Source organism: Oryx dammah, unplaced genomic scaffold (genome assembly GCF_014754425.2).
Source record: "Oryx dammah isolate SB20612 unplaced genomic scaffold, SCBI_Odam_1.1 HiC_scaffold_15, whole genome shotgun sequence".
Taxonomy (NCBI): Eukaryota; Metazoa; Chordata; class Mammalia; order Artiodactyla; family Bovidae; genus Oryx; species Oryx dammah.
The window spans coordinates 3,763,628-3,776,657 of NW_024070199.1; positions in this window are offsets into that span (position 1 = coordinate 3,763,628).

Below are 13,030 nucleotides of genomic sequence, written 5' to 3' on the forward strand. Positions count from 1 at the left end.
TGAGGACTCTTTGGCATTACCTTTCTTTGGGATTGGAATGAAAACTGACTTTTCCATTCCTGTGGCCACTGCCAAGTCTTCCAAATTTGTTGGCATATTTAATGCAGCACTTTCACAGCATCACCTTTCAGGATTTGAAATAGCTCCCAAGTCAGGCTTCAATGGTAAGTTATCCGTGAACTTCCAGATGTTCAAGCTGGATTTAGAAAAGGCAGAGGAACCAGAGATTGAATTGCCAATATCCACTGGATCATTGAAAAAGCAAGGGAGTTCCAGAAAAACATCTATTTCTGCCTTATTGACTATGCCAAAGTCTTTGACTGTGTTCATCACAACAAACTGTAGAAAATTCTTAAAGAGATGGAAATACCAGACCACCTTACCTGCCTCCTCAGAAATCTGTATGTAGGTCCAGAAACAACAGTTAGAAACAGACATGGAACAACAGACTGGCTTCAAATTTGGAAAAGAGTACGTCAAAGTTGTATATTGTCACCCTGCTCATTTAACTTACATGCAGAGAACATCATGCAAAACGCTGGGATGGATGAAGCACAAGCTGGAATCAATATTGCCGGGAGAAATATCAATAACCTCAGATATGCAGATGACACCACCCTTATGGGAGAAGGTGAAGAGGAACTGAGTATCCTCTTGAGGAGAGTGAAAGAGGAGAGTGAAAGTGCTTAAACTTAACATTCAAAAAAAATAAGATGGTGGCATATAGTGCCTTCACTTCATGGGTACTAGATGGGGAAACAATGGAAATAATGACAGACTTTATTTTCTTGGGCTCCAAAATTTGCACCCATGAAACAAGAATACGTTTGCTCATTGGAAGAAAAGCTATTATCAACCTAGACACCATATTAAAAAACAGATACATTACTTTGACAACAAAGCTCTGTCTAGTCAAAACTATGGCTTTCCAGTATGTATGAATGTGATAGTTGGATCATAAAGAAAGCTGAGCTCTGAAGAAGTGATGTTTTTGAACTGTGGTGTTGGAGAAGATTCTTGAGAGTCCCTTGGACTGCAAAGAGATCAAGCCAGTCAATTCTAAGGAAATCAGTCCTGAATATTCATTGGAAGGACTGATGCTGAAGATGAAGCTCCAATACTTTGGCCACCTGATGTGAAGAGCTGACTCACTGGAAAAGATCCTGATACTGGGAAAGATTGAAGGTGGGAGGAGAAGAGGACGACAGATGAGATGGTTGGATGGCATCACCAGCTGGATGGACATGAGTTTGAGTAAGGTCCTGGAGTTGGTGGTGGACAGGGAAGCCTGGCGTTCTGTAGTCCATGGGGTCACAAAGAGTTGGACACAACTGAGCAACTGAACTGAAGACTACAACCCAGGTAAATGGGGCATCTTACACACAGCAGGCGTTCTGTTCATATTTGTAAAAGTGGAAAGGTAAGTTCTTGTGCATCTGGATGGAGTTCTCCCTCCTTGATGTTTTAATTTCCTTTGTATTACTTCTAGTCAATTCATTGAAAACAACATTTGAAGGTATGTTATTCATGAATAGATTTAAAAGGCACCCTTCTTTAGGGAAATATCTGTGCATTCTGAGACTTTTGACATACTCCTTGACTCTTCTAGGTCTTGTTTTTTGCATTTTAAAATTGAAGTATGGTTGATTTACCATACTGTGTTAGTTTCAGGTATACAGCAAAGTAATTTGGTTATACATATACATATGAATGTATCTATATTATTTTTTACTATTCTTCTCCATTATGATTTATTACAAGATATTGAATATAGTTCCTGTGTTTTGCAGTAAATCCATGTTGTTTATTTTTTTGTATTTTTAAGATATGACAATATCTATCTTAGCCTATTTTTGTTCTAGGATTTGGAAAGAATCATCTTTAGCCCATAGATTTAACTGTCCTTCTCACTTCTCAAAATCTAAATACTTTGTCCTAATGGTGTAACTTCTTTCAAATACCATCTACTCCCTTGTCTATTTTGTCAGACTTCATTTTTTTTTTCCTGAAATTTCAAATGTTATAATTTCAGTTCAGTGTACTTTATGGGCAGCGTACCACAGATGAAAATTGTGTAATCACTTCACTATCACCGTCATGAATAAAGATAATATCATAGCATTTAACTGATAAAAGACCAAAGTGCATGTATCAGTAAATATAACCTGTGCATGAAAGCTAAGTCACTTCAGTTGTGTCCAACTCTTTTTGACCCAAGCTCCTCTGTCCATGAGATTTCCCAGGCAAGAATACCGGAGTGGGTTCCCATTTCCTACTCCAAGGAATCTTCTAGATCCACAGTCAAAGCTGTGTCTCTTCCATCTCCTGCATTAGGAGGCAGGTTCTTTACCACTAGAGTCACCTGGGAAGCCCTAAATATAATCTAGCTGGACCTAATAAATAATACAGCTGGGCTTCCAAATGGAAAATAAAAAAAGTTCTGTAAATAAAATAACATATACAAACAGCTAGTTATAAAAGCACATTTAAACAAGCATTAGATGTTTATAAATGATATTTATGTTGCAAACATCACCACCGATTTTGAAAAATATGCCCTCTCATCACAATGTGAGTCAAGAGGATGATAAACTATTTGAGGGAAGAATACTCCTGCATAACTCCCAGAAGAACATCTAAATGCTCAAGTATACCGAAAATTGAATGTTAAAAAAATCCAAGGTAATATTTTTAAGCCCATATACTGATCAGTTTCTTCATTTAACTTTTTTTTTATAGTTGGTTATGACATTTTGTTTTCCCACTAGTTATTTTGGACCAGTTGAGAGTACATATTGCTAGAAGCAAACATGAAAGTGGAGGCAGTAAGAGTGTCTGTGCATTAGAGCAGTGTCAAAGAGAAAGGAACACTTCATACCCATCCTCCACCAGCATCCCAATGTAAGTTCTGTGAAACTGTAGAAAGGAAAGATATTTTATATTTAAGCCTATATCACTGCTGAATTTTAGCAAAATCAAAGCCCCTGAAATGATAAGATAATGTGTTCAGGTAAGAAAAATAAACTTTGGTCAACTTGTCATTGAGACTGCCCCCAACTTTTAATTCCCAAAGTGCCTTTGAGGATGTTAATCATCATTAATATTAGCATCAGCATAATCAACATGATTATTATTATCATTGCCAGGCACAGTTATGAAACATCAATCTGTTTGTTGTATATTTAAAGCAAGTACAACAGATATGTGGCCTTCCCTGGTGGCTCAGGCTAAAGAATCCTCTTATCAATGCAGGAGACGCAGGTTCAATCCTTGGGTTGGGAAAATCCCTTGGAGAAGGAAATGGCAACTCATTCCAGTATTCTTGCCTGGTGAGTCCTCTGGACAGAGGAACCTGGTGGGCTACAGTCCATGGGGTCACAAAAGCGTTGGACACAACTTAGTAACTAAACAACAGCAACAACAACAAGACAGATATGTGCCGTAATTTCTAGAAGACCAGGTTTTTAAATCTAGTTTTGCTTATATATGTTTTATATTTAATAACATTTGCTCCTTCTTAGATGTATAGTTCTATGAATTTTGACAAATATATATAGTCTGTAGCAAACCCCCAAATTTTCTCTGTTCCCCTTTGTAGTCAATCTTCACCTCTAACCCCTAGTACATAGTACACATTGACACATATCTCTCTCCATAGTTTTACATTTTCCAGAATATCAAATAAATCTTGTCATATATTTCATTTAGCAAAAAACTTTTAACATTCATCCATGCGGTTTCATGTTTCAGTGGCTTATTCATTTTTGCTACTGAGTAGTTTTCCATTGGAGAGGGCAATGGCACCCCACTCCGGTATCTTGCCTGGAAAATCCCATGGATGCAGAAGCCTGGTGGGCTGCAGTCCACTAGGTTCCTATGAGTCAGACACGACTGAGCAACTTCACTTTCACTTTTCAGTTTTACGTATTGGAGAGGAAATGGCAACCCACTCCAGTGTTCTTGCCTGGAGAATCCCAGGGATGGCTGAGCCTGGTGGGCTGCCATCTATGGGGTCGCACAGAGTCAGACACGACTGGAGCAACTTAGCAGCAGCAGCACTTTTCCATTGCATGGTTTACTCCATAGTTTGGTTATCCATGCAGCAGTTGATTGATATTTGGCTTATTTTCAGGTGTGCACTTGGCTCCCATGATAGTAAGATTATGCTCAAAATCTTGCATGCTAGGCTTCAACATTATATGAACCAAGCTGGAATCAAGATCTGTGGGAGAAATATCAATAACCTTATATAAGCAGATAATACTACTGTAATAACAGAAAGAGAAGAGGAGCTAAAGAATCTCTTCATGAAGATGAAGGAGGAGAGTGAAAAAATTGGCTTAAAACTAAATATTAAAAAACTAAGATCATAGCATCCATTCCCATCACTTCATGGCAAATAGAAGGGGAAAAGGTGGGAGCAGTGACAAATTTCCTCATCTTGGGCTCTAAAATCACTGGATGGTGATTTCAGCCATAAAACTAGATGTCTGCTTCTTGTTAGGGAAGCTATGACAAACCTAGATAGTGTATTGAAAAGCAAAGCCATCACTTTAGTCAAGGCTATGATTTGTCCAGTAGTCACATATGGGTGTGAGAGCTGAATTGTAAAGAAGGCAGAGGACAGAATTAATGCCTTCAAACTGTGGTGCTGGAGAAAACTCTTGAGAGTCCCATGTACAGCAAGGAGATCCAACCAGTCAATTTGAAAGGAAATCAACCTTAAATGCTCATTGGAAGGACAGATGCTGAAGCTGAATATTCAATATTTTGGTCACTGAATGCAAGCAGCCAACTCATTGAAAAAGACCTGATGCTGAGAACGACTAAGGTCAGAAGGGGAAGAGGGCATCAGAGGATGAGATGGCTGGATGGCATCACCGATGCAATGGGCATGAACTTGGGCAAACTCCAGGAGATGGTGAGGGATGAGGAGGCCTGGCATGCTGCAATCCATGGGGTCGCAAACAGTTGAACATGAGTGGGTGACTGAAAAACAACAGGTGTGCACAATTATAAATAAAGCTGATATTAACTTCTGCAAAGCTGGTATTAACTTCTGCAAACAGGTATTTGCTTTTAACTAAGAGCATTCAAATTATGACTTTAACTCAATGCCATATGAACATGCTATGAACTATAACAGGGCCTTAATATTTTTGATTGAAAGAATGATTAATAATTACCTTGATAACAATGTTTCATATAATATATACAGAATAGCAATTATTAATACAGAGATTGAACTCATCACATATATATGAATCATAATATAGTAACACTTGTTCTATTCATTAACAATAGTCATCAAAATAGGGGTATAGGGAAAACCTACAAAATAAACAGTTATTACGGTAACATCATTAGCATTATTTACATTGCAGTGGGAATGTTAAGTCTCTCTCCTAAATTCTACTCTCTTCTATTTTTACCTTGGCTCTGTGCTTTCTAGAGAAGACTCTGACTGAACAAGGGACATTATATTTGCATAGTGACAAGAAATTAAAGGGCTTTGCTGATACAGATCAGTTCTGCAAGCATGTTCTGAAAAATGAGAAGCTTCAAGATGTCCCTTCTCCCTAGAAGTGGTCAGGAGATCCATATCTCCCTGATTAGCCTGTCCCCCTTCTACTTCTTCTCACCAGGGAAACAAAGCACTTCTGTACCCATGAATGTTATTCTACCAAGTATATTCGTTTAAAAAGACAAAACTAAAATCAATAAAGTCATGATCTGTTTTCCCAGACTTCACTACCTAAAACTTTACTTGTCAAGTTTTTCAGAGTTTGGGAGCTTAACTACACTAGCCTGGCCTAAAAGGTAGTACTTAAAATAGATGCATTTGTTATACATCTATAAATACATGTGTTTAAAACTACCTGTAAGGGCAGATGGCAAAGGGTTAATATTATTGAGAAACTTTCCTTTCTTCTGCCAATTAACCCCATATGATAGTGTTGTCTTGTTGTGTTCTGTGTTCAGTATTTTTTTTTTTTTGCTAGTTTTCTCCATGAATACTAAGATTTGCGTTACAAATGTAATTGTGCTTTCTCAGTTGGCACCCTCTGGAGTGTTTCTATGTCTTCTACAGAGGGCTTGAGGCTATTCACTGCAGCAGATAATGGTTTGATCATTATTACAAAATTAATAAATTGAAATGAACTTAGATGACCTCTGTAGAGCCCAGGATAGTTCTCTTCTTGACTCAAGGTTATAAACTAAGACTTCCAGGAGGTTTTGAGTATGTATACATTAACTAAAGCAGCTTGAAATTCATGTTGTCTTGGGCTAACCAGAGGTTTACTGATTATCTAATTTATTTCCATCCCAACATCAAAGCTTGGTAGGAAATCTATAACTAACTGCCAGAGGAGGCATCAGTCTAGAATTTTCATCTTCAGCTAGCTTCTGTTCCCCTTCCCATTTTTTTCAGAGAAATATCAACAGAATGTAGAATACTCTTCTCCAAAAAACGAACATATTAAGTGCAGGGTATTACCTTCATCCATAGCAATTGTAAAACCTTGGCATTCTTTGGAAATGATAGACCAAATAGCTCAAGGTCACTCTGAAACCTATTTATCCACATATCTTAACAATTTTAGTTGACAGAAGTCTTTTAAATAGTCTTCAGTTAAAAGATGGAGAATGAAAGTTCTGTAACATCTGTTTCCTTCTAACACACCCATCTGCCTTTGTCCATAAGCCTATATGTATATTTTTTGTTTTGTGTTTGTTTTGTTTTTATAATATATATTTTAATACAGTAAATGATACTTCATGTTTTAGCTGTATTAATTGCAGAGGCCATTGTTACTGCCCTGTCAAAGTCACTATTTATAGCCCTTGATAGATACAGAAGTTGTAACATGAGAGTATTTATATAAATAATAGGAAATATTATTTCAGTCAAGCAATAGTCCAGCAATAATGGTTATTACCAGCAAGCATGAATAATCCATTAGACTTTATTAAAGTATTTACTAAATTTTGAAATCAAGGTTTCAGGGCCAGTCTTACTTAGGTCTAGCAGCTTGAAAATGAGCATATTTGATTTATGCCTCAAAACATCTTAAGATAAACAAATTTTCTGTGATTTTTCCAAAGCTCTTGGTTTCCAGGCAGAGTTTGGGGTGGCCCTGGAAGCTGTGAAAACTCCTCTGTTAAAACAATAACTATTGTTCTTATGGGCAGACACTTGGAAATCTCCCCTTGTTAAGTGACAAGAAATTGAGATTTTTCAGCTCTGTTTAGGGATCAAAGGTTCTGAAAAACTTGACAAGTAAAAATTCTGAGTAGGAGGAAGACACCATGATCTCTGGACATTTACCAGTACCAATACGGACGGTGTGTTTGTTTGTCTTTTTTTAACATAACAGTAAAAGATTTATCATAATTTATTGTAATTTCTTACCTGGTTTCTCTTTGCCAAAATGGTTTTTGTGTTGTCATTTTATTTATTTGCTTCAAGACTTGGTAGTGTATGGCAGGCACACTGTATACTTTAAACAAATGAGTGACTCAAAGTATAAGACATCAGTTTAATTTGAAAGTTTACTCATTTTTTCTGTAATAAGGGTAAGAAACTGAGTTCTTTCTCTACAAACTGTTTTTCTGTCTTTTTTAAAAATACAATATTGCAACTGTAATCACAATTTTGTACATCAACTTTACAGAATTTATCTTCTAACATCAAGTTTGCACCTTTGAACCAACCTCTCCCCAGCTTCTGCAAACTAGTTTTTCACTTTGCATTTCTATGTGAACCAAGTTACTACCCACATCCCAGATTGTCGAAGCCAGAACTTGAGCTATCATAAATATCCTCTTCCCTCACTATTTCCAATTTATAATCATCATGTATTATCTAATTTTACCTCTCTATATATTTTTTCACCTAACCCAACACTCCCACTATCTCTGATATTCCTTAGAACTTGAACTCTAGCTGTAGTTTCCTAATTTGTCTCTCCATCACATTCTCTGCCTCCAGTACAGCCTCACTTGCAATTCAACATAGACATTTACTTTATTATAATTTCTAGTCATCTTTCAAATTTCATCTCATTCTTATGTCTCTAAGAGATCTTTACTTCTAACCCTTGTCTGGAATCAATTTATACAGTCTTCTCTTACAATCTTATATCTGCCCTATTGAGTACATTTCTCATGACACACATTACTTTGTTTTACTCTTCTGTCTCTTTCATTGGAATGTAAACTCTTTTACATCAAGAATAATAATATATTTGATGCCATTTATAAGCCATTTGAAAAATATTTGATGCACGGATAAATGAATTAAAAATGGAATTAGCAAAATGCACTATGAGAACTGTTGCACTAATAACTTAAAACTGTTTTTTTAAAGGCAATCATTAAGTCCAAAGCTTGGATGAGAATTTAATATTTTTGTATGATAGCATTATATTATATGAAAAGCAATGAGAGCTGACTCTTTCAATTCAGTTATCTGTTGGGGGAAGAAGACACTGGACTCTAGACCCAGCTGGGGTCAGCAAATACTTATTGTAAAGGATTACACAGTCAGAAATTTTAGGCTTTGAGAACCATAAAGTATCTGTCACAATTTGTTGTTTAGTGACCAGGTCCTGTCTGACTTTTTGCAACCCTGTGAACTGTAGCATGCCAGACTCCTCTGTCCTCCACTATCTCCCAGAATCAGCAGTCTTATGTAGGTAAATTACAAAACAAACTTTTAGGATTTTTGAGCTAAGCTCTGACATCCTCTGTGGATAATTGGTCTCTTTTAAGAAACACCTTTTGTCTTGCTACTGAGCCTTAGTAGAGCCTGCATCCTCAACCATATGTCACCAAATTACCATGCAATCTGGAACATCTATTATGAACTAAGTGCTGTATGATCCATTGAGTCATACCTTTGGGTTTGTTGAGAATCAAGACATTGGAAGTGGTACAAACAAAATTAAACTCAAGAAGGCCCTGAAGGCACAAATAACCTACATGCAGAAGTGGCCTAAATGTCAATAGTCCTCACTCCTGCTATATTAGCTTCTCTCTTCCAGCCTGTACCTATGGGAGTTTCCTCAGATCATGTTACTAAAAAAGAAAAACTTTTGGCTTGGATTACAGATCTTACAGAAGGTTCTTTATGACATATAATCATCATCCAAAAATGAACAACTATAGCACTACAACCCCTTTCTAAAGCATCCTCAAAGTACAGTGGTGAAGGAAATTCCTCCCAGTTGGTAGACTCTTGAGCAATGCACCCAGTTGTTCATTTTTCTTGGAAGAAACAGCCAAGTGTATGATTGTATATTGGATTTACACACTATGGTCTATGATTTGGCTCAATAATTGAGGACTTATATGGAAATGATTAGAAAATTGGTAATATGGAGGTCTGGGGAAGATGTATGTAGATAGACCCATCTGAATAGGCAAAATTGTGAAGATATTTGTGTCCCATGTGAATGTTAAGCAAAATGTTAACCTTGGCAGAAAAATATTTTAATAATCAAGTGGATAGGATGGCCTATTTATGCAAACCAGTCACCTTTTTCCCTTAGACATTTTTGTCATTGTCCAATGCATTCAGAAAACTAAGATCCTGGCATCCAGTCCCTTTACTTCATGGCAAATAGATGGGGAAACAGTGGAAACAGGGGCTGACTTTATTTTTCTGGGCTCCAAAAGCACTGTAAATGGTGATTGCAGCCATGAAATTGAAAGACGCTTACTCCTTGGAAGGAAAGTTATGACCAACCTAGGTAGCATATTAAAAAGCAGTGACATTACTTTGTCAACAAAGGTCTGTCTAGTCAAGGCTATGGTTTTTCCAGTGGTCATGTATGGATGTGAGAGTTGGACTATAAAGAAAGCTGAGTGCAGAAGAACTGATGCTTTTGAACTGTGGTGTTGGAGAAGACTCTTGAGATTCTCTTAGACTGCAAGGAGATCCAACCAGTCCATCCTAAGGGAGATCAGTCCTGAGTATTCATTGAGAGGACTGATGCTAAAGCTGAAACTCCAATACTTTGGCCACCTCATGTGAAGAGTTAACTCATTGGTAAAGACCCTGATGCTGGGAAAGATTGAGGGCAGGAGAAAAAGGGAACAACAAAGGATGAGACGGTTCACTGGCATCACCGAGTCAATGGATATGGATTTGGGTGGACTCCAGGAGTTGGTGATGGACAGGGAGGCCTGGCATTCTGTGGCTCATGGGGTCACAGAGTCGGACACGACTGAGTGACTGAACTGAACTGAACTGAATACATTCAGAACAAAGTGCACATAGTGGCATAAATGGAGGTGATATATGAGCTTAGCAACATGAACCAGGGAATCACTTACCAATGGTGACATGCCCAATCTGCCCATAGAGACCTCCACTGAGCTTCCAATATGGCACCATTTCCTGGGTTACCTCTTAACAGGTTAATTACATTAGACTGCTCCTGCTATATTAGCTTTTCTCTTCCAGCCGGTACCTATGGGAGTTTCCTAAGATCAGGTTACTAACAATTCATATCTGCCATTCTGCTATTCATTTATTTTTGTCGTTGTTGTTCCTCTATTTTTCCTTTGTTTCCTCATTTTAAATTAAAAAAAAACATATCAATTATTTTTTATTTTTACTGTATATTTAGTATATTTTCTCAATTGTTTCCCTGGATATTACAATTTATATTTAACTTAAAATTATTTAATTCAAATTATATCAATTAATTTTGGGAGCTTCCCTGGTGGCTCAGACGGTAAAGCATCTGCCTGCAATGCGGGAGACCAAGGTTTGATTCCTGGGTTGGGAAGATCCCCTGGAGAAGGAAATGACAATCCACTCCAGCACTCTTGCCTGGAAAATCTCATGGACATTTTTAATAATATACAAAAATTCCAATATAATTCTGTTTTGTCCTCCTTCTTTTTACAATTATTACCATATAAATTATATGTATCCCAATTCCTTTAACAAAATTTTTAAAATTATATTTATTTAATTTATTTTAATTGATTATTGGTTTACAATATTGGTTTGATTTCTGCAATACATCAACATGAATTAGTCAAAGGTGTACATATGTCCCCTCCCTCTTGAACCTCCTAAAAGAGTAGCAGTTATCTTTTAAATTAGGAGAAAACATTTGAATCAGTTCTAACGAGGTGGATGAAACTGGAGCCAATTATACAGAGTGAAGTAAGCCAGAAAGAAAAACACCAATACAGTATACTAACACATACATATGGAATTTAGAAAGATGTTAATGATAACCCTGTATGTGAGACAGCAAAAAAGACACAGATGTATAGAACAGACTTTTGGACTATGTGGGAGAGGGAGAGGGTGGGATGATTTGGGAGAATGGCATTGAAACATGTATACTATCATGTAAGAAATGAATCCCCAGTCTAGGTTCAATACAGGATACAGGATGCTTGGGGCTGGTGCACTGGGATGACCCAGAGAGATGATATGGGGAGGGAGGTGGGAGGGGAGTTCAGGATTGGGAACTAATGTACACCCGTGGTGGATTCATGTCAATGTATGGCAAACCCAGTACAGTATTATAAAGAATATAAAATTTTGGCTTTTGGGGGACTTTTGCTATTCTATACAAATTTTAGGATTTTTTTCTATTAAAAAATTCCTTTGGGATTTTGATAGGGATCACACTGAATCTATAAGTCACTTTGGGCAGCATGGACATTTTCAAAATATTAATTCTTTCAAGCAATCTTGAGAAAGAAGAACAAAGCTGACTGCATCATTCACCCTGATTTCAAACTTTATTACAAAACTATAGTAATCAACACAGTATGATATTGGCCTGAAAAAAGACAGATGCACAGGACAGAAGAGAGATCTCAGAAATAAACCCCTGTATATATGGTCAATTAATTTATGTCAAAGGAGCCAAAAATATACAATGGATAAAGAAAGGTCTCTTCACTATATGGTCCTGGGAAAACTGGACAGCCTCATACAAAAGAATGAAATCATACCCTAATCTTCCCTATATACAACTGTCAAATCAAAATGGATTAAAGACTTCAAGGAAAAATTGAAAACATAAAAACTCTAGGAGAAAACATAAGGATAACCTCCTTGACATCAGTCTTAGCAATGAATGATTGTTTAGATTTAATACCAAAGGTCCAAGCAACAGAAATGAAAATACAGAAGTGGTTCTATGTTAAACTAAAATGTTTTTGTGCATCAAATGAAATTATCAACGTAATGAAAAGTCAACCTATGATAGGAGAAAAAATATTCACAAACCACATCTTCAATAAAGGGATTAATATCTAAAATATATAAAGAACTAATACAATATAATAGCAAAAATTCAAATTAATCCAATTTAAAAATAAGCAGAGGAATAGAATAGACACTTTTTCCAGAGAAGATATAACTATGGCCAACACATAAATAGCAAATTATTCAGCATCACTAATTTCAGGGAAATGTGAACTGAAACCATGAAATAGTACCTCACATCTCTTCGAATGACTAGCATTAAAAAGAAAACAAGTGTTAGCAACAAAATGGAGAAAAGGAAACGCTTCTGCACTGACAGTGGGAATGTAAACTGTTGCAGCCACTATAGAAAATAATTTGGAAGTTCCTCAAAAAAATAAATAAATAAAACTACTATATTATCCCAGGTGATGCCAGTGGAAAAGAATCCACTTGCTAATGCAGGAGGCACAGGAGATGTGGGTTCGATCCCTGGGTCAGGAAGATCCCCTAGAGTAGGAAATGGCAACCCACTCCAGTATTCCTGCCTGGACAATTCCATGGACAGAGGAGCCTCGCCGGCTACAGTCCAGAGTGTGGCAAAGAGTTGGACACTACTGAGCATGCACGCTTTTTAAAGTTTACTATATAAACCAACAATCCCACTTCTAGGTCTATCTCCAAAGGCAAAAAAATAAAACAAACAAACAAACAAAAAAAACCCACAAAACAGCTCTTAGACATATCTGCAGTCAAATGTTATTAGTATTAGATGTATTAGTCAGTATTATTCATAATAGCCAA